At 38.0% G+C, this 21,278-nt stretch overlaps 1 protein-coding gene across 5 annotated transcripts in view; it reads left to right on the forward strand.

Annotated features, from left to right (window-relative positions):
* grh (grainy head) overlaps positions 1–21,278 on the forward strand; it is a 142,617-nt gene that overhangs the window by 66,131 nt on the left and 55,208 nt on the right. The gene's annotated exons all lie outside the window — the stretch shown is intronic.

A 21,278-nucleotide genomic window follows, 5' to 3' on the forward strand; every position in this document is an offset into this window, starting at 1 on the left:
AAAAATAAAAAGAATCATAGGTCATAAGTTAAAAGGCCAGCGGAAGAACGGGATAAGTGACAGTTACTCCACCGACAAGAGTGAAACTCTGGAATTATGACGAAAAGACATAGCTGATAATATTTTTAAATTAATTTCCTTTCTTTCGTTTTACAAATATAAAATAACGACTTCTATATGATATCCCTTTGTTTATTTTAAATAATATCCAATAACCCCTCGGGTGTCGAGCGACCGGCTCCCGGCGTCCCGTGAAGTGAAGTATTATTTAATTTAGATAAATAATGTATTAGTTTGGAGGAAACAGCGCGAGGTTTCCGCGTGGCCGCGGGTCCGAGCCGTGTTGTCAAATTTACGGCGCTTCTGACCGTGAGACTCAAGCGTGCCTGTTTTTTGCCGCTATCTAATGAGTTATTTATGAAAATTTGATTATAAAATAACCCAAGTTAATGACATAAGTCGGCATTTGTGTCAAAACTTGAAACATAACGTATAAACACCGTGGAACAGCGAATATTAATGAATATGTATGGAGTGAAGATGAATGTTCAGCTACTCCTATATAGCAAAATAACTTTATTGTTTTATTTGTTGGAACTTAAGAAAATAAGTAGTGGTAAAGCGACGATATTAAGATGGACAAAATCACCTTAAATTTGTTGACGCGTCGACGTTGTATTTAATCTGATCAAAGAAGTCATCGAAAAGCTCTAGGTATCAAGTTTGAAATGGTTTTAGGGTTCCGTACTTCAGTTGTCATAAATTATCATATTGTCTGTCTGAAGCTGAAATTAATATCAAATACTGAAGTCGGCTACCCCATGGAGCAGTGAAAAAAAACTAAACTTTTAAGTTAACGCAATCCAAAGACAGTAATTAAAAAGGTGTACTCGTAATAATTGTTCGGAAATCAAAACTTATATAGAGTACTAGTTGTCTCAGAACCTTGAAATTCGGTGCGAACCGTGCGAAGATAGCTCTTCTAACAGTTCTAGCACAACCAATAAAAAAAGTTTGAAAATCGTAAATTTGTACATAGTTACATCACAAAATAATTACTTTTACGATTAAACACTTACTTGCAGTTCGTAAACTAGCCGCGACCTATGTCGATGTGTGGGGACAACAGTTTTCCAACGGCAAAGTTAAGTTTGTCCCTCAATACTGTTTATCTTTTCGTTAAAGTAATGTTCGGTACTTTTATTAGCTACCTAAATAATACTGATTTCTAATTTTTATGTCACATTTAAAAACACTAAAATATTGCAATTATACCTGCTCAGGACCAGTCCTGAGTGGTTTTGGGAGAGCATTTACATTATAATCGGTAAAAACCTGAAAATTTTTCGAGACTCAATTCGGGAATAGAATTATTTATTTACATAGGTAAGTTTATACGTAAATCTCGGGACATGAGTCCGATTTGCACTTGACCGGTTATTTCATATAAAATTAAGGCTTCATAATTTGATTTGTGCTATAAAATATCGTCACTTTTTAGGGTTCCGGAGCCAAAATGGCAAAAACGGATCCCTTATAGTTTCGCCATGTCTGTCTGTCTGTCTGTCCGTCCACGGCTTTGCTCAGGGACTATCAATGCTAGATATAAATATAAACTATGCCGACAAAAAAGTAGAATAAAAAATTAAAAAAAAAATTTTTTTACCTACCTTTCATAGACGTAAAGTGGAGGTGATTTTTTTTTCTCATCCACCCCTATAATGTGGGGTATCGTTGGATAGGTCATTTAAAACCATTTGGGGTTTGCCGAGATGGTTTTTCGATTTAGTGATGTGTTTGCGAAATATTCAACTTTAAAATGAAAATTTTCATTAAAATAGGGCGTCCCCCCCTCTTAAATCTAAACCGGTGAGTGGAAAAATTTGAAAAAATTCACAATGGTAGTAAGTATATTAAACTTTCAAGGAAAACTATAATGACTAAGTTTGCTTGAGAATTATTAGTAGTTTAAGAGTATTTACTCTTATAGCAGCCTAAGGTATAAAATATACCTAAACTTGGAAGATTCCGTATAAAATACGAAATCCATACAAAACTATTACTTAATTTTTTCGTAATGGCTATCCTAATAGGGTTCCTATTTTGGGCGTGTCCGACACGCTCTTGGCCGGTTTTTTTAAATTATAAGCTGATAGCTGGTATTATTAGATTTTAAACTATACAGAAAATGAAGTTGACACCTAAAGTTATTTTAAACTTATGCTATTTGAGCTACGACTAGATGCTCGTAAATGTTGATTTAAAAGCACAAATTTTGAGCCCAATTGAAAATGATATTTAACCCTAGAGTGCTAAGGGATTTCTTTAGTCGACTATACCCTGGTACTTGGTATTTAGTGATATTTGTATGTGTATAGTATCTGAAAATGGATACCTATATAATTTACTAAAATGATGCCGAATTAATGGTACGTACAGCTATCCACTTTATCTACAGTCAGTACCTATCAGTTAATTACTTGATATTCTCTTTGTCAAAATAGTAATGATGTAACAATGTCAAACACTATGACGCCTCCAACATTCCCAAACTCTTATTTCCTCTCCAACATTATGATAGAGCTAAAAAGTCACGTAATAATATAGACACAGACCAAAAGCGCCGCTAAAGTGCCAGATGCTTTGAGTGGGACCCATGTACCACGACATACATTAGAATAGTATTTTCGAATATCAAATATTGGTTATGGCGGCGGTCGCTATGCAAACAGCTAATGTTTATTTCTCTAAAAACGTCGACATCGGCGCGCGACCGTTCACTTTTTGTTTAGCTAATAATTGTTTTTTTGTTGACTTCAGCAAGGTAATGCTGTGCTGGGACAACGGAAAATGGCATATGGGGATATGTTCTCACGGCGTGACCCGTCCGTACCGGGCAGTACCACTACCATGAGTTTACTGTGACCGTACTCGATAGCGACGGCGTAAATTATTTGTAGAGGCGCTGTAAAATTGTCCATACAAATAATTTACGCCGTCGCTATCGAGTACGGTCACTGTAAACTCATGGTAGTGGTACAGGTCGCGTACTCGCGATGCGCCCGAGCCCGCGCCGCGGACGATATAATCCGCAACGGGTTCTCGTGTCACACGTCAGATCAAATAGAAAAGATAAAACTTAAACTAATGTACACTCAAAGCTTTTCACAATCAGCGGCGAGTGTAATAAATAAAGCTTCGTCGAAGAACGGGAGCAATTAATATGGGCGCGCCGGTCTTGCGTGAAAGTAGCAGACATGGGCCGCTTGTGTGGACGCAGACGACCGCCATGTCATATACTTACACATATGTATTATAGTTAAAGTGTACCCGGCTACACATACCGCCGTCCGATACAACATCCTTTATGTAACCCGTAGAGCAAAATTTTAATGAGACATGTATGAAAATACCGTACGTGATAATAAAAACTCTCACATCATGTTCGCATACTACTTACAAGGTAGCCACACGGTACAAATTGACCTATAAATTCGCTGTCGAAACATAAACGATTCACTAACTTAAGAACTGTACCACAAATTTGCCAAACATTTATCTTTCTAAATTGCAACCAATAACGAATAAATCATCGATCTCATGCCGTAATCACAGGGTTTGGTGAGTTAAACACAAACGTTTCATAGGTGTGCAATTACTCGATACCCAATTACTGTTCGATGTTGATCTGATATTCGTATGACCTACATTAAAAATTTTTCGCGAATCGCCTCCCACGCATGCGGACGACATATCGAAATTGGCACACCTTCGATTTAAATATGGCCTCAGCCGATAGTCTCGGCCGCGTAGTGGTGCGTGTGCGCATGCTAATGCGCGCCACGGGCGAACCCGTGACGCGACAGCAGCTTGCTCTTACACTCTATCACTGTGTTGCTACTAGATGTAGCATACCTTTTCTACTTTGAAAATAACGTCTAATTATGTGACCTGCGATCAAAGCTGATTTTTTTAGTGTTAGTCCAATAACTAGATAGGCACTTTTTTAAAAGTAAACAACTGCTATTTAATGTTGTCTTCATGTATCACATTCTTCTTGGAAAATTAGTAAATTAGTATCCTTATTTTCCAGCAGTCAATAACTTTCTGTTCATTCGAGAGGACGTAAAAAACTCGAAGCTGTAATTATGTGGGTGTCCATTGTATACATACATTTTTTTTAGTTTACTTAGTCTTCCCGAGAATCCCGCGCACGTCGTGTAAGTTTTTCTAGGTATGATGCGTGAGCGCAGCGCGGAATGCAGTTCACGAGCCTTCGCTCTTTCTCGGCCGCTTTCGACGTGACGATAGAAAGCCTATTTTTACCCTTCACGTGATAAAGTATAATTGTCATTATGGATTAATGTTGCTATTATTTGACTGAACTGGTTCATGTATCTAAAGATATTTTTATTAAGCTCTACGTTCAACAAAGAAAAGATTATGACAACATATGGACCTAAGAAGAAGAAGTAATAAAGAAGTTTTCTATTTGAGTATGTTGCTTAAACTTACTATAATATTAAAGAGCAGTAAAGGAAGCTAAGGTGGCGGTTGCGTGGTGGCGGTGGTGCGGCGCGGGCGCGGGCGCCCAGCATTGTGGCTACGGGCTACGCGCCGTAGATCATAATCGGACGAGTATTTATTGGTGCGCGAGCTTTCTAAAGCCCTGCGCCGGCGCTGCGACCGACGGCGACGCTAAGGCTGCATATTCACGAATGTCAACTGACACGCGATGTTACACGCCACGTATTTTATTACATATTCAAATCAACATTATCGCCGTATTGAAATGAGAATAAGCATGAGTGGCAGGTGAATATTCGGATTTATTACGTTGTCCCCGAGCAATATAGCGCTTAACGTCGAACAGTGATTTGTGTTACTGTTTCAAACTTATTGCTTTATCAAAATAATAAGTAAAAAACCAGCCAAGACCGTGTCGGACACGCCGAAGATAGGGTTCCATAGCCATTACGAAAAAAATCAAGTAGTATTTTTTTAAAGATTTCGTATAGTGTACGGAATCTTACAAGTTTAGGTATATTTTATAGCTTAGGCGGCTATTTACTCTTCGCTGTCAATCGCTCATTTTATGAAAATATTAGGTAAGACTTGACATTTTGAACATTACGCCATGCAATATTTTGGGAGCAGTACATTTGAATTTCTAAATAATACTTGGTAATATGAAATATGACTAAGTTATTATTTTTGAAACAATAATTTGCCAAAAAAAATTACTAACCATAAAATTGCGATAAGTTGTTTTAGGATATGTTTTTTTGCCAAATGATAATTTAAGTAAAATATTTTGGGATGTGATACTTTGGGAAAAGTTTTTTGCCCATACATTAGTAATCCAGTACTAACACACGCAAATAGAGACTATATAAAACATATAATGTATGGCTGTATAGGATTTTAAATTTTATTCGACGTCTATTAAAAAGATTGCCTCGTGGATCACTTTTTGTAACGGCTTGGAATGTAAAATTTATTACATTCAGTTAAGTTTTCTAAATGACTTTCAATTCCGAAACACGACAAGTCGGCTTCAAAGCGAAGCCACTAAACACATTATACTCTCCGGCGCAGCGTCGTTAAAGCTCTATCTCGCTCTGATTATGCACGAATGTGTAGTCTAGCTCCGTTTAATTACATACTCGCATTAATTAACGGTATAAAATAAGTACTTATAAAATAGGTAACTCCATAGCGATTGATATTAAATAATGAATTTTTACATAAACATAAAAATAAAAAAGACATAAAATTAACTAAAACGGGCTTCCTCTTCTTCTTCTTCTTCTTCTTCTTCTTCTTGATATTAAATTGTGCAAATGGGAATTATGAATAAAACCTTCAGACAGTAGGGTCACAAATAAGTGTTGTATTAAATAAGCTAAATAATTGAAAAATCAAATACCTACCAACTAATTTGCTGGGAGTAAATCTTGAATAGTTTTGCGCTTAAATGAAAATAAAAACGAGTGTAAACAACGGAATGTTTCAATCGATTTCAATGGCCAAGGACAATATTTTGTTATTAAAAGTTTTAACTGTGTAAGTAGTAGTTACAATAGTTACTAATAATAAACTCTTTAACAGTTTGTTGGCCGTACAAAGCCAGTTACGATCGCTTGCTGGACTAACCGATCTTGACACTTGCATTTTTGACAAGTTCGTAATCGAAGTTGACGTAATCAGTAACGAGCACAGTACATCCGCGGATCAGCGAAGCCGACTGTATTGGAATCAGTCGCACGGAATATATTCGTATCATCGGACAATCCGGTGCCAGTCAGGCGTGAAGCCGGTATTAGGAGATCATTATTGCTCGATTTAGAAACTGTACTTTAATATTTAGCTCATTTATTTGTTTCGAAACGTAACACCCAAATAAGAAGTTCAGACTTTACCTACTCTTTTTTGTTTTATTATATTTGAGGTGGTAAAACTGGAACCTATGTCAGGGCAAGTAAATTTTTATTTTTTTATTAATGTTTACAATATCTAAATAGAACGTCCATGATATTGGAATACCATTTTCATTTAGGCATCCTAATTGTCCTAAAGAAGTTAAATAGTTAATTTTATTTAAATTTAATTCTAATAAAACAATATTGTTTGATTTCGATGGGGCGAGACATTATTTTCAGTTAAAACTCACTTTGCGTTTGCAGCATTCAAAAGCAGCATTAGCTAAATAGAATGACTGACGCATTTCTGTATGCAAATATGGAATAAAATAATAGCATCAAATAATGGCAGTCGTGGTATTGTGCGGTGCGCCGGCGCAGCTCGCACTCGCAGGCAGCGTGTGAAGTCCGGCGCTGGGGCGCACACAAAGACGTATTCAAATGCGCTCCTGGACGCTCCTCGCATGAATGTACATTACCCTATGACCATATTATTTTTAACATCCAAAGATAATGGATCATCGGGGCGATTCTTAATTTTTTTGTCGAGTCCTTACTCGACCCTTTATTAGGGTCCGCAACGCTTTAGGGTTTTTGTGCAACCGCCGAACGTGTCATTAATGAAAATTACAATTCTCTCACCGCGCGCTATCGACTCACTACTGGAGTTTTATTTAATAACTTTCGTACCTACCGTCAAGGTTATTCGGGTCTTAACGGTAAATGTCCGTTATTTATTTAATTTACAAAGGATATAGTTGATTTATCGCAAAAACAGATGTATTTATTTACTGTTTAGATATTTCCATTTATATTGGTCACGGTAGTTAGGTGTCAGATAATTTATATAAAATGTATAATATATTTTAATTGCTATTTAAAATTTGAAATACGGTACTGCGACAGGAGGCGTGGCGAGGGACCTGCGCTTCTCAGCTAGGTGTTATTAATATGGAATACGTTTAGGATGTTCTCACGTAGGCATAGTTCCTGCGGGTACGCAGCGGGCTCCTTATGCTTATGGTTTTGCACCTCGCCCTGTAATTTGGCGCGCGGCGTCGCGGCGGCCGCGGCATTGTCGCTCCCCGCTGCCGCTCCCGAACCCGTAATTTTGCGGTCACAGGTGTTTATTACATTACGTACATTCATTGCTACTAGTGCTTTGATAGCGAGGACGCATCGATTAAAAGCGACTTTTAATTACGAAGGCCGCATAAGTAGAATTAATTTTATTACGTCTCGAAGCGATTGCGAATGTTGCAGCGATGGTGGCTCGGGTTTGGCAGTGGTTTCACACGGTGCGGCATACACTTGACCATTGTGTGTCCCCTATCATTAAATAGACAATTCGCGACCCTGATCTTTGTGCGCCCGTCACCCCTTTCTCCGCGGGTCTCGCGGCGCATGATAATGTCTCACAGTTCCGACAGTCGCTCGATGGGAGAGTCTTATTGTTTCGCAGCATCCAAGGGTCCTGCGGAGAATTTATGCTTGCCTGTCAAAACAGAATGCGTTTACGCTTTGTGAATCAATATAGTAATTTGATCTATAGACGGCCATTGTTTCTGGGTGTTGGGCTTACGTAACGCATGTATTAGGATGTTGGTGTAAACAGTAACAGTATATTTTTTAGTTGAGACAATGGCGACTCGTTTGCGTTGCAGCACCGCTTGATAATAAGATGCGCCGGCGCTGCGGGCGTCGCGTCGTGGCCACTCCCATCCTAACAAAAGACTTCAACGAGTCTACATACTTTATTTGCTTAACATCAACCTAATGCTAACAGTGTTGCCAATACTTCGCTCTGTGCTTTTACAAGTAAACAGCAAATACTTAGAGGAAGTTAAGTTTATGCAACATCATGATCTCGGTTGGCATCCCGACAAACGTTGCTATAGTAACCAACGCCAAATATTGTAAGGTAATTATCAAAAGGACAGTAAGTACGCTACTCATTTCGTCCGCATCTGATTTATGATATTTTATAGCTTCCTTCATTTAGACGCAGTTTATCCCACATTTAAAGTCGCCTCCCAGCGTCTCTTGTTTACACTCAATACTGTAATTTCATAATTCAAGCGTTTAAATGCATAGCTTTTCGTGAGCGTTTGCAAAAAGTGGAGGCACGCTGCGCCGCCATTACGGCCTTTAAAATAACATCGTACGTTTAAGTTAATGACAGACACACCGACAAAATGCACTTATAATTGCTTTTACAAAGAGTTTTGGTGAAAAATTATCATGTGTACAGTCTCGAGGTGCTCTCCCACGAGTGGCGAGCTTTTGCACAATTACGAGGTCGGTCGCGAAATCGTATTGAAGCTGTTGCTTGGAGCCTTTGCACGTTATAGGGTTTCTCTTTACTCCATGTTCCTGACTATAGATTTAGTAAGGATATGCGTAGATACGGGAAAAGTTTAATTTATTCATAAGCTCTTGTAAGATTTATAAAGTAATAAACTACTACTTTAAAGTTATTGATGAGACAATCAAAAGAAAGAACACGCTAAGCTCATCCATATCCATACTAATATTAATAATGCGAAAGTGTGTTTTATGTTTGTCCGTCTTTCACGCCGTAACGGAGCGACAGATCGACGTGATTTTTGGCAAAGAGATAGTTTATGGGCCCGAGAGTGACATAGGCTACTTTTTATCCCGGAAAAATGCACAGTTCCCGAGGGAACAGCGCGCTATATAACCGAATACCACGCGGGCGGAGCCGCGGGCAAAAGCTAATATATATATACATATATAATTATATCTAAGATCATTTTTAAGACAGTGCAAAGTATTAAATCGTATTCAGTCTAACATGACTTTGTGTCTTCTCTTCTAACTTAAAATTTGATAAGGTTCATCAGAAATCACTGTTCTCAGGAAAAATCGCATCCTGAATATGAATCGTAGGCTACATGTCGGGGACAAATATGGGCTCAGTGGGCTCAATTAGCAGCGCATCGAGGCGCGGGCGCAGCCTGCGATCAATTCTCGCAACTAGCCGGTGGTTACTATGCAATAATCGACGCAGCAGATTTGCATAATTGTGTCCACTAAGTGTCTGTATCTACATAAAATTGCATCTTTTTCTTGACTCCCCTATATTTAGCAACGACGAAAACGCTTTAATCGAAAATTTCCTTCGCTCTACTTGACATTTCTAATTACAAGCATGTATACCTAGTATTATATCCAACTATGGTTTAGCTCTGATGCGAGCGGCTTGACAATATTTTTTTAATTTATTGGGCTATTATAATTTATGACCAAAGTTTGAGTGTTATAAATAGGTTTTAAACGAAAAACTTTAATGAAGATTATAATACCGTCCGACGCACGTCGTAGGGGGCGGTAATAATATGCAATAAACTTTGGTATTCAAATGTTGAAATATTTTATTTTACACGCATATCGGTTACTCCGTTATTGGCACAAAGATAAGCTGACTGCGAATGAATATTTATAATGGGTCGGATTGAGATGTAAATAAATGTATAGATCCATTAATGAACGCTCGGTCCCCGTATCGCGCGACGTGCGACTCTTGCGCCGCGGCGCGGCACGGCGCGTCGGTATAAACTACTTAGCTTTATATGTATGTAACCACATAACGTAGTGGAAATTGATATCTTATGAATACGCAAAGAAATTCTGAGGCCAAGCGCGTAGATAATGACTGATCGCATTTGCGGATCATTTCCCTAATATGATTTATAAGCCAATTAGGTGACCACTACTATGTACGTTAACCTTATATGAGATTTTTCAATGGCGTTGTAAGAATCATTAAGCGTGAATAAGAACGGAAGAGAAAAAAGCGAAGCAGAAAACAATTTTATTACTACGACATTTCCGTTCGATTCAAGATAATTTTTAATATCGAGACTCGAGCACAGCTAATCTAATAAGATTCCAACTAGTTGGACGGGTCTATAAAAACGGTTATGATATCGGCGGGCGCGGGCGCGGGCGCGGGCGCAGGCGACAATTATTGTGTCGTTGTCTGATTGCTACTGAACACTTTTATTATTCCCAATCGGAGTCAGCCGATGTTGCATAAATATGTATGTATCCGCGCCGGCCATTACACTTTATTGGAAACATGTCACTCTGCTCTTAGTGCCCTGAAGATAGAGCCGGGGCGTGTCTTGACTTAAATGCGTACCTATATTGCAAAATCCAATCAAAACGTTATTACCTTTGAATCGATTTCTGTTGCTAACAAGTCCCGCCTATTAGACTTAAATCTCATTTTAAGTAATCACTCAGCAGTTATTATTGCAAAAAACCGTTTAACCAAATTCAACTGGAATTTAGCATCAACAATAAATAAATTTGATTATTGGTGAAGCATTGCAAGTCGTGGTAACATAGATTTAAAAGATAAAATGCGCTAATAAGATGTCTTGTCCTTATAAGGACAGGCAAGATGAAGTCATACTTGAGTAATTGGCTATATTTTTCTTATTGGTTTTCAAATTACGCGATTCAATTTAACTTTGGTAAAATTGAATTTATAATTCGAGTTTGACGTGCTTTCTAATCGTATGGAAAGTATAATGGTACCCACAGCAAACATTATATGAAACAGTTTTTAAATTAGTAATGATTGAATTGAAAATGTTCTGGTGATACCGGAAACCATTTTGTCACGGTGATTACAAGTATTTGAGTATCTGCTTAGACTTGCATAGTGCGAGTGAGAAATGATTCAAGAAATGCAATGCCATATACATTACTTACTCAGAAACATAGTTGCAAGTAAATGTGACCTCTCAACATACTCAGTTGTGATCTCTCATCAATTACGTTTAATACCGAATAAATAAAGATTACACAGTGCTTTAGGTATACTCATTTAAATATACTCGTAGGTATCACTAAGGATTAGTTAGGTCTTCGGATTGCCGTTTATATTTGAATGATGGTACTTAGATCGCAAAACCTAAATACCTATATATAAAGACATAGAAGGTCATTTCTGAAATGATAAGTGTATCACTCGAAACTATCATTTAAAACAAAACTAAAGGTTTTGTAAACTAATTGTTATGTTATTTTATTTAGTGTACTCATATTTCAAATTCAGCACAATTTTTTACCACCTTCGAATTTCAAAACTCAGTCCTCAGAAGTAGAAATCTTAAATGGTCCCATGGTAGAATGCTATTACTGTTGAATAACTGTAATTGCAATATCGTGTACCACGTAACCTGCTGTACCTACCGCGGTACGTGGTGTACCATGTAGCGTGATGTACCGTGTAGCGTAAAGTATTGTAGTGGTGCGCCGGCGACGCGCGGTGTCCGGTGGATGCGCGCCGCAGCCGCAGGGCGAGGCGGGTAACGGTGCGCCCGAGTCTTGATTTATCGTGGACATCCACCGAACCTATCCGATTTGCATTTAGATAGCGGCGGGCGGCAGCCGGCCGAGAACGGGCGACCGCGCAGCTTTACTCTATCGCACGTAAATTAACTATAAAATTATGTTTGCGCAAAAAATCAAGATGGCTTTGCATCCCATAAACGAGATATTTAATCGTCCAATCAACGGACCAATCGAAGTATTCTGCAAATAACTAAGACTGTTAAAGGAAAGAACACTTTCTGATTAGATCGTGGGTAGGTATTCGTCGACGGGACTACGAAACAAAAATTCCTATAACGCTCGTTCATTTTGTTTACTACGTACTGCCAGTTGGAAACTTAATGTTAAATGATTTGTTGCTAATAACATTTTTAAGGTTAATTTTCTAATAATGGAATTAAGACAGCTTCCTTAGGTTATGTTGAATGGCTAAGGCATCACATAACAGCTAGTGTACTATTCAAATAGTTTCTGCTGTTTTACTTGAAATAAATTGAATAAAACTTTATTTCATTTCATTTAATTTAACGGCAATTACAATATGATCAAAGCTTTTCAACAGTAGATTTATCAACATAATAACGCATTCCGAGGGCGGAAAGTTAGCTATTAGGTGCGGGGGAGCAGTGTCGGGCAGGGGATGGGGGGGGGGAAGTTATTCAGACTGCTCGTAAATTATCCACCTCCGCAATTAGCAGGCGCCGAATCGGCGCATTATAATACGTTTCCTAGCGGGCTGCGGTAAGGCCACTGTTTACCGACAGCGGGCAGTTAATGTCGCTTAGCCTGTAATTATCTTTATGCGGATGTTATTTGTATGTTTCGGCACCAGTTTCTAAGTATATTTTTTTATTTTTGATAATTTCATTTTTTTTAATTCATTCTTAAACACATTTTATTTTGGTAGCTACAATAAATTAATCTTAAGTTTTTTTTTTGCTTAATAACTATGCCTTAATTTTTCTATTAAAAAGAACGAATCCTAGAAGGTACTTCCATATACATACTTTGAAATTAAAGGCAAAAATGTTTCGCTTGATGTGGATCTGTAGCCTAAACTCGGACGAATGTTGAAGCTTGTGAATATTCACTCTGTTTATCCAGTTATATAGCAGTTCATTTAAATTTTGATAATGGGGAATGGATGAAAAATTTAGAAACGCTGAAAACTTTTTATATCAATAGCAAAAACCTTTATAATTAACAGAAAAAAATATCAGATTTCTAAGTAGCATCAATTAATTAAAAAAAAATTAAAGAGTTTTCTTTGCCGACAAATTACGACAGTAACCGACCGGGGTTACGGGTTGTTCCATAGCCCAGAATAAAGGAGCCAAAATGGCAAAAACGGAACCCTTATAGTTTCGCCATCTCTGTCTGTCTGTCTGTCTGTCCGTCCGCGGCTTTGCTCAGGGACTATCAATGCTAGAAAGCTGTAATTTTGCACGGATATATATGTAAATTATGCCGACAAAATGGTACAATAAAAAATTAAATAATACTTTTTTTTAGGATACCTCCCATAGACGTAAAGTGGGGTGCTTTTTTTTTCTCATCCAACCCTATAGTGTGGGTTATCGATAGATAGGTCTTTTAAAACCATTAGGAGTTTGCTAAGACGATTTTTCGATTCAGTGATTTGTTTTCGAAATATTCAACTTTAAAGTGCAAATTTTCAATAAAATCGAGCGCCCCCCCCCTCTAAAATCTAAACCGGTGGGTGGAAAAATTTGAAAAAAATCAAGATGGTAGTAAGTATATCAAACTTTCAAGGAAAACTAAAAAGGCTAAGTTTGCTTGAGAATTATTAGTAGTTTATGAGTAAATACCAGCCTAAGGTAAATAAATATACTTAAACTTGGAAAATTCCGTATAAAATACGAAAACCTTAAAATATTACTTAATTTTTTCGTAATGGCTACGGAACCCTATTTCGGGCATGACCGACACGCTCTTGGCCGGTTTTATTATTTAAAATTAATTGATGCTACCTAAAAAAAATATATTTTTTTCTGTTTTTTTGTGTTTCTGTACGGAATCCAATCCTACGTGAAAGAGATGTGTTTCGTATTAAGATGCCTAGTTCCAAAACAACGTTACACAAGAAGAACTGTTTTATAATGTCCGGAAAAATTATAATAATATTCCCGTGGAGTTGAGAGCACTGCCGTGTAAAAGGTTTCTGTTTAAACTTAAATCCTGGCTAAAGGAAAAATGTTTTAATAGTATTAAGGAATTTATGACATAGTAACTAATTTAAACCTGACATGAACATATTGTATCCAGTTAATGTAATTTAGAATCTAAATTTTTGCATGCCTATTAATGGTGAATTGTGCTGCTCTGTATTTATATTTTTTGTACTATCATCTTCATGTACCATAATTCTGGCAAATAAATAAATACTATACTATACTATACTATACTATACTATACTATACTATTAATTAGAAAGGTTAAAAGTTTTAAGCGTTTTTTAAATTTTCATCCATTCCCCATTACTTACAATGATTTTAATAAGCTTTTGGTATCAAAGGCAACATTAACTATAAATATAACAGTTTACCCACTTCGATACTTATTTGCATCTTGAATGTTTAACATGTAAATATCGGCCATTAGACCGAAAGATTTATTAATTATCAGAACGTAATAAATGGTGTTTTTATGTGCTTAGCGTTAGATACATCTATGTATGATAATTATGTTAAAGAGTTACACATGTGTAAAGCGCAATATCTCGGAGTTGCGTGTACACATGTGATGCAGATTTTCCTCGTGGGAGCGTTTAATCGTTCCGTCAAACAGATGTTATCCAATGCAACGTACTCGACTACTCCGAGGCGTAAAAGGAAGACGCTTACGCCCCTAATTGCGAGATATCGAGTATCCACCAGTATCTCCTACAATATGTAAATAAGCATCGAAGGCAATTAAAAGCTTATCTCGCGCCCTGCCCGCGCTCTCGGCTCCGCTCCGTCCGTAAAATGATTGACGTACACTATTTTAACTGCCGCTGCCGATAATGAAAACGTTCCCGCACATTTAGTTCATATTTTATTTATTGTTGACAATTACAATCTACACAGTATAATTGAGCGCGTTCTCACAATTGTCAAGTTGTTGAAGAGTCGTTTGCGATTTTTGTACAATTAAAAAGATGTGTCGCGAGGTGTCAAGTCCGCATTTAACAACGTCAACACCTCGCTCATTTGGTTCATTGCTGTTTTTTTATTTAAATGTTCGTCAATAATATTATACTTATCTTAAGACTACAAATATTGGGTATTTAGTTGAAGCTTTTAAATACTTATTGACTCGTCTGTCTGTAGAGGTAATTTGTTTACTCATGTTCAGCACCAAGATTGTTATTAGAACGGTTCTAAAATTTCTTCTAAAATATTGATGGAATAACGGTTAACCTAACCTTTTTTGCACACTTCTTTTAATAATTAATTTTATTCAATGGCCGGAGTATAGATAGGTACCAGGAATACATATATTTCCCTATTTGATTTAGCCGTAAACTTAGACAATGCAGCAACGCAGCTGAGTGTAGTAAATCACAGCCAAGTTAGATTCCGTGGGCATGCAGTGTCGCAGATCTTTCGGGCATAATGGCGACGCTATTTAATTATAGTCGCAGGAGTATAGAATAATCGGGCATAAATCACGGCATATAGATACCTGCCGGCGCAACCTGTTTTAATTCGCACGACACAATGCGCCGCGCCGCGCGATCGCTCTGCCGGCGCGGCGCGGGCGACACAGCCTAATTTATACCTTCATGCCTATTTACTGCAAAGCATCCTAAACCATAACGTTTAACGTATCAAACTTTTTATTTCCCCGTTCTTAAGAATTGCAAATTCACTTAAAGGCTCCATTGTAAGAACTTATTTCGAAATCTATAAAATTTATACAGCATCGTCTTATTGTTCCCAATTCTGTTTAGTGTCGCGTTTAGCACACAATTGAGGGTATTAACATTCCCATTGAACTGCTGGTGCTCTATTCAGTTCATACAACTCACTCAATCTTTGTCTTACGCGATTAAATGCTGTCGAGCAAAATTAACTGATCCTACCTGAGATCACTTTTGGTTTCCGTAATAAATTGCAACATATTTAAGGTGTGGTGAAACGAGTCTAGAGTCGGAATATGTATATCGCTCTTAGATTAAATTTGATTCAAATACATTACTTTTACTTCCGCCCGCGCAGATAGGTACTTGTTTCTGATTTATAAGGATGGCTATAAGCTATTAGGTAACGCCTTCTCTCTGAAAATGGACCACACACGGGCATTCAAATTAGAAAAGTCGAAGTAAACGGAAATGGTGCATTTATCGTGGCTTGTACGCAAGGCGGGCACCGCGGGCGACTCTTCTTCTAAGCTCGTAACTCTTCTAATAAGACACCTTAAGCGCGCCTAATGCGTGCAACATCGATTAAATATTTCATTATGATTTGTGGTGAAACCGAAACAGTTGTCCGGGCCATGTTCCTTGCGCTAAGACGATTAGTGTAATAAACTCCGCCTGCCACCGACTAAATAACTAAACTGTAAATAATGTGATGTTATTTTATTTACAGGAAACCGTACGGTATAAGCTCAGGCTTTTGAATGCTTTTGCCGGCATTATTAAAAGTAAGGATCATTACGTAGGCTTCTTGTTTACCAAAGATTAGGTGTTCGGTATATTATATTATGTAGTATAAATCAATCCGAGTAAAAATCAATCTTATGTCAATGTCATAAAGACTTTCACATGGAAAAACTTTTACGTTACTAGAAACGTGGTTATACATTAATACATTCATTAGTTTATACTTTATAGTAGAAACGCTCTGCAGCTGTTTCCTCTTCGGAAGATAATACATAGTTAGTACGTAGCTAAATTTAAGGCGTTTTAATTGTGTTTGATACAATTGTACTTGATATTACTTTCTTCTAAAGTTAACTTGTATTTGTTTAATTTTCTGTACATTCACTTTTTGATGTCGCTGAGGTTGTTGAGCAGGTGAAGTGCGCGAGCGCCACTTTGTTGCGTCTTGTTTACGTCTCCGTTGTTTACGCACTGAAAGGATAGTTTTCAAATACTACTTTTCCGCAATTCCCTACATTTATTGTAATATAAATACTTAAAGTAGTTCAATATTTGCCTAAAGGTGTAGATACTAAATTAAATCTGTTGATTGGATATGGACGAAGTACATCAGGACATAAAAATCGTTAACTCAAAAATATTATTTTCTTTCAGTTTATTTTTTGTTTGAATTTTATAGAGCAGTTAAAAAATCAATTACGACTCCCGTGTCTGGACGCGGGATGTGAATGGTGGTCGCGATGTCGGCCAGCCGTCACACCGCCACAATACAAAGGGTACTTCATATCAAGCGAGCACAAGCGCACATTCAATGAGCGTGTCAACCTCGTCTCCCGACGGCGAGCGGTGTCACTCAACGGTCAGCCAACGGTTTTGAGTAAAAAATAATAAAAAGGACATTTTTTCAACCTTCTATCAGATTTAACGTCAATCGTCACTTCACAATTATCGTTAACGAGTCTATATCTCGGCCGGATGTCTACGGTATCATGTCAAGTCAAACGATGTTCTTAGTGAATCAAATAATGCAAATGCACGATATAAAATAAACCGTTAAAATCTTATGGGGAAATAATAAATTAAAAGAGATACAAGTAATGTTTATGGCAGCGAGCGTTAAAGATAATAAAAAGGCGCTCAATCGAACAATGAAGTATCAATAACACCCTTTCTTTAAGAGCCGTGAGGGGTAAAGTATTTCGCTATCAAATACAGTAGGATAGTTACTCGGGCGATAAATTTTGCTCCAGTGTATAATTTTAGTACGGCGTGGCGTAAGTATGAACAAAAGCATTAAATAGACTATAATAAACCTTCTCTCATTTAAAGCAAATAATTGAAAGCTTCTGCGAAGGTATAGGTGTAATTATTTGCCGCCATTAAATTTTGAGATGACTCGAGCGCTACTAGTTACGCGGACAGTAGACATGACTTATTTAGTGCCCATGTTGTGTTTCCATCTTTAAACTGCGTGGGCGCATATTTCTGAGAAAACATTTCTTGTCGAGCGTACATAATGCTGCCAAGAAAACAGAAGTAATAATGTTAGCCATACTTGTACGGCGAAGAACTCCGTAAATGAATCATCGCATATGCGTTCCTCGTCACCGCGCAAAAAGAAGTTTGTCGAAAATGCTCCTCGTTTAGTTAGCTCGCGGCTGCTGCGGATACTCATCCCTTATTTATTTATACTGGTATGAAGAATGTGCTTTTTGTGGCTCAGTATCAGCGTGCGTCCAGCGCTGCCACAATCCGAGACAGCGAATTCTTTAATTGACCAAATGCAGTGACGCTACATTCTACGTGGATCGTTAGCTTTAATGTGGGAATACGCAATCGCCTTATTGCTTGAAATTATTAATTAACAATGTTTAAGCGTTGCGACATTTTAGTCAAATGGTTAATTCGATCTGCTTACGTACATACTACGTGCTAATTACTTACTTTTTGATGATTTTTTAAACTAAGTTTATTAATTTTGCAAGCGCTAGTAGTTCTCATATCCGTTATTCCATAATTATGATTGTATTTTGTGTATTCTTTAAGATACTTTTATTAATAAGTAAAATAAAAAACACTGATGAAAAAGATACTGTTCTATGTATACTAAGGTAATAGTTTGTATTTGCAAGCATGTCATTAACAGCATGCCCCATGCATTTACGTGTAATTGAACGTCTAAATAGTAAGAAGTTCTTATACCGCTGTTCTCAAACGATCCTTCTACGGTATAACGTCTATCTACTCCAGCCGCATAGGCAGTGTTTAAAGCGATCAACGTTTCGCTATAAAAATAATTCGCTGTAATTTTTATCACCTTATAATAATATGGTAACCGGTCAGATAAATCAGCGGTTATTAAATAGGTATTTTAGTCGAATGGAGTTTTAATGTCAGCTCGGCGTAATGAGTCGTCGTCGGTAGACATTTAGTTTCTCTTATCACTGATGATAAAACATGCGTGGATTTGAGCCGCTCCCTGCACTTTCCCTGCACCTGCCCTGCGCCCGCGCCGCCGGGTGAGCGGGGTGAAGCCAGTTCCGCGGCTAATATTCAATACTATCCGCATTGCGACTCTAACGTTTATGGATATGCACAAAGATACGCGAGGTTATTGCATATGAGACGGGTTAAACGGAACCACGAGAAAGTTTCCCTTCTTATACGAAATAAATGTTTATTTACTGAGATATATTATATATAGACATCGTCTATTTTTCGGTCATTGTGACTGTCGGTGAATCGGTTTTAATAATGAATATAAACTTAGAAAAATAAAATGCTGCAATGACACTTGCATGAGAAAGAAGCTTGGGTTGCTATTTCTCGTAGCCATAGCCACAAGAGTTGAGACATTCACGCTGGTCGACTTTTGGCACTCAAAAATGATCAAAGGATCCCGCTCTTCGATTGTATCAGTTTTTAATTAAGAGATTGTTAAGAAAGCAGCGAAGGCGCGAGGCAACGACCGGAGAGGATAAACACGGCAGGCGGGCGCACGCAGCCCTATGAGACATGCATGCCGCTCCGTTACGACATCGACACCGAATTTTTCCACATGCCCGAGCAGCTAAGATAAGCGGCAAGCGACGCCAACGTGTTATTTATTAACGAACCGAATGATCGATAGTTGGACGCGACACCGGACGTGGACGTGGCCGAGCGCCGCCTTTCGAAACTCGCCGCCGACCAGCACCACATGTGCCCCCCGACCAAGACTCGCGAACGAAGCCAAGATCCTTATCCTCATAAGATCTCATTCGCTGCAGTTAGAAACCGTTTGATTTTGCGATCGATCAAACTTTATTTTCTCCTCTAAAATATGGAATTGAAATGAGATTAAACACTTTTATTGTGAGAGTACAGTTAATCAGTTACGAATAGGTACATAATATGTACCTAATTGCCCTATGATTAGCCTCATAGACATGCAAGATTTTAACATATATGCTGAATCTATAAAGGAGTTAACAAACAATATGTAAATTTAAACATTAAAAAAAGAAAAAACGTACGTAACTTGATACTTAAAAGTCTATCACGATAATGATTATGAATATGGTATTATACAAGTGACATGTATGTATAGTGTTATATAAAACTGCAATAGTATTCCGGCACTTAGAAGAGATAACCATAATTTATAAATCTTAGTACAATATTATTTAGGTAATTTTTAACGGAATAAAATCATTTTTCCATGTGACTCGGTAAGCTGTTGTGCATTTATCCCATAAATTTCTAATTTTGCAAGTGTTAGGTAACTGCAGCCTAACTTCAGCAAGTAATGGTTATTTGTTTGCCTAATGTTCAGAAAGTTCTCTGACTAAAATGCGCATCTTGAAGATCTGTGACCCTTGTACTGATCTCTCTTGTTCTCCTCGATCACGCACGTCAATGTGATCGTCATCATCAAAAGCGTGAGTTCCAGTATCTATTTCGAATTATAAAAGGCGCTATCTATTTCTCGCTAAGGGTACTTTGAAATGAATTGTACAGCTATGGCAGTACTGTCCACTCCGATTTCCAAGTTTCTAATACGTATTAGTCCAAATGCTTTCGCAATGCCAACCGAAGTTACAAAGCTTTGCGTTACACATACATCAGCCGTTGTGTCGCAGGTACGTATCAAGGATACCTATGTTGTTGTCTGAGTAACGGTCGTGCAAAGAACGGCCGTGTCGAATCCTTTGTTTGAATAAGTCTCCTTCAACCCTTCGTTACGATCCATCCGTTCCGCTCTTGCATACGTCACGTCGTCGTGACAGCTGTGCGCTATACTTTCTAATCGCTCCATTCAATACCAAACAAACAGACAAGGAGTTGGCGACTTGCGAAACTTTAAATGGCTCGAACAATCGACCGAAAAGAAAAGAGTTATCAATTAATTATTTATAGACGTGCGAGTCAACAAACGCTTTGTCAACCTGATTACGTAAGGAACCGACGGCGCTACCCTACATATGTATTTAAATACAAACTGTATTGTGTGCGTCGGTGCAAACAAACACAGATGTTTACTGTGAATCGATTCGCGGTGTGCGCGATACGATAGGAAACGTTCGGAAATTCGTGGTTGAGCTGCGCAGGGCAGGTTAGACCAGTCCCGGTGGCCTCGCAAGGACCCCAGCAAACCTGTTAGATTCGTTGCACGATTTTTACGTGCGCACCTACCGGAATCTCATTCACGTGGTGCACCCGCGCCGCCGCCCCGCGCCGCTGCCAGTTAACTCGTCATGACTCAGACTCACGCTTCGGCTGGTTAAATGCCAGAAGCTGGCTTTTCCAGTTTTCTGATCGAATTCGCACATTCTATTCTTACTTGACACTAATATGACATTCTGCAGTATGGATATGTCAGCTGACTCATTACTTAGTTA

This window comes from Choristoneura fumiferana, chromosome 18 (genome assembly GCF_025370935.1).
Source record: "Choristoneura fumiferana chromosome 18, NRCan_CFum_1, whole genome shotgun sequence".
NCBI lineage: Eukaryota > Metazoa > Arthropoda > Insecta > Lepidoptera > Tortricidae > Choristoneura > Choristoneura fumiferana.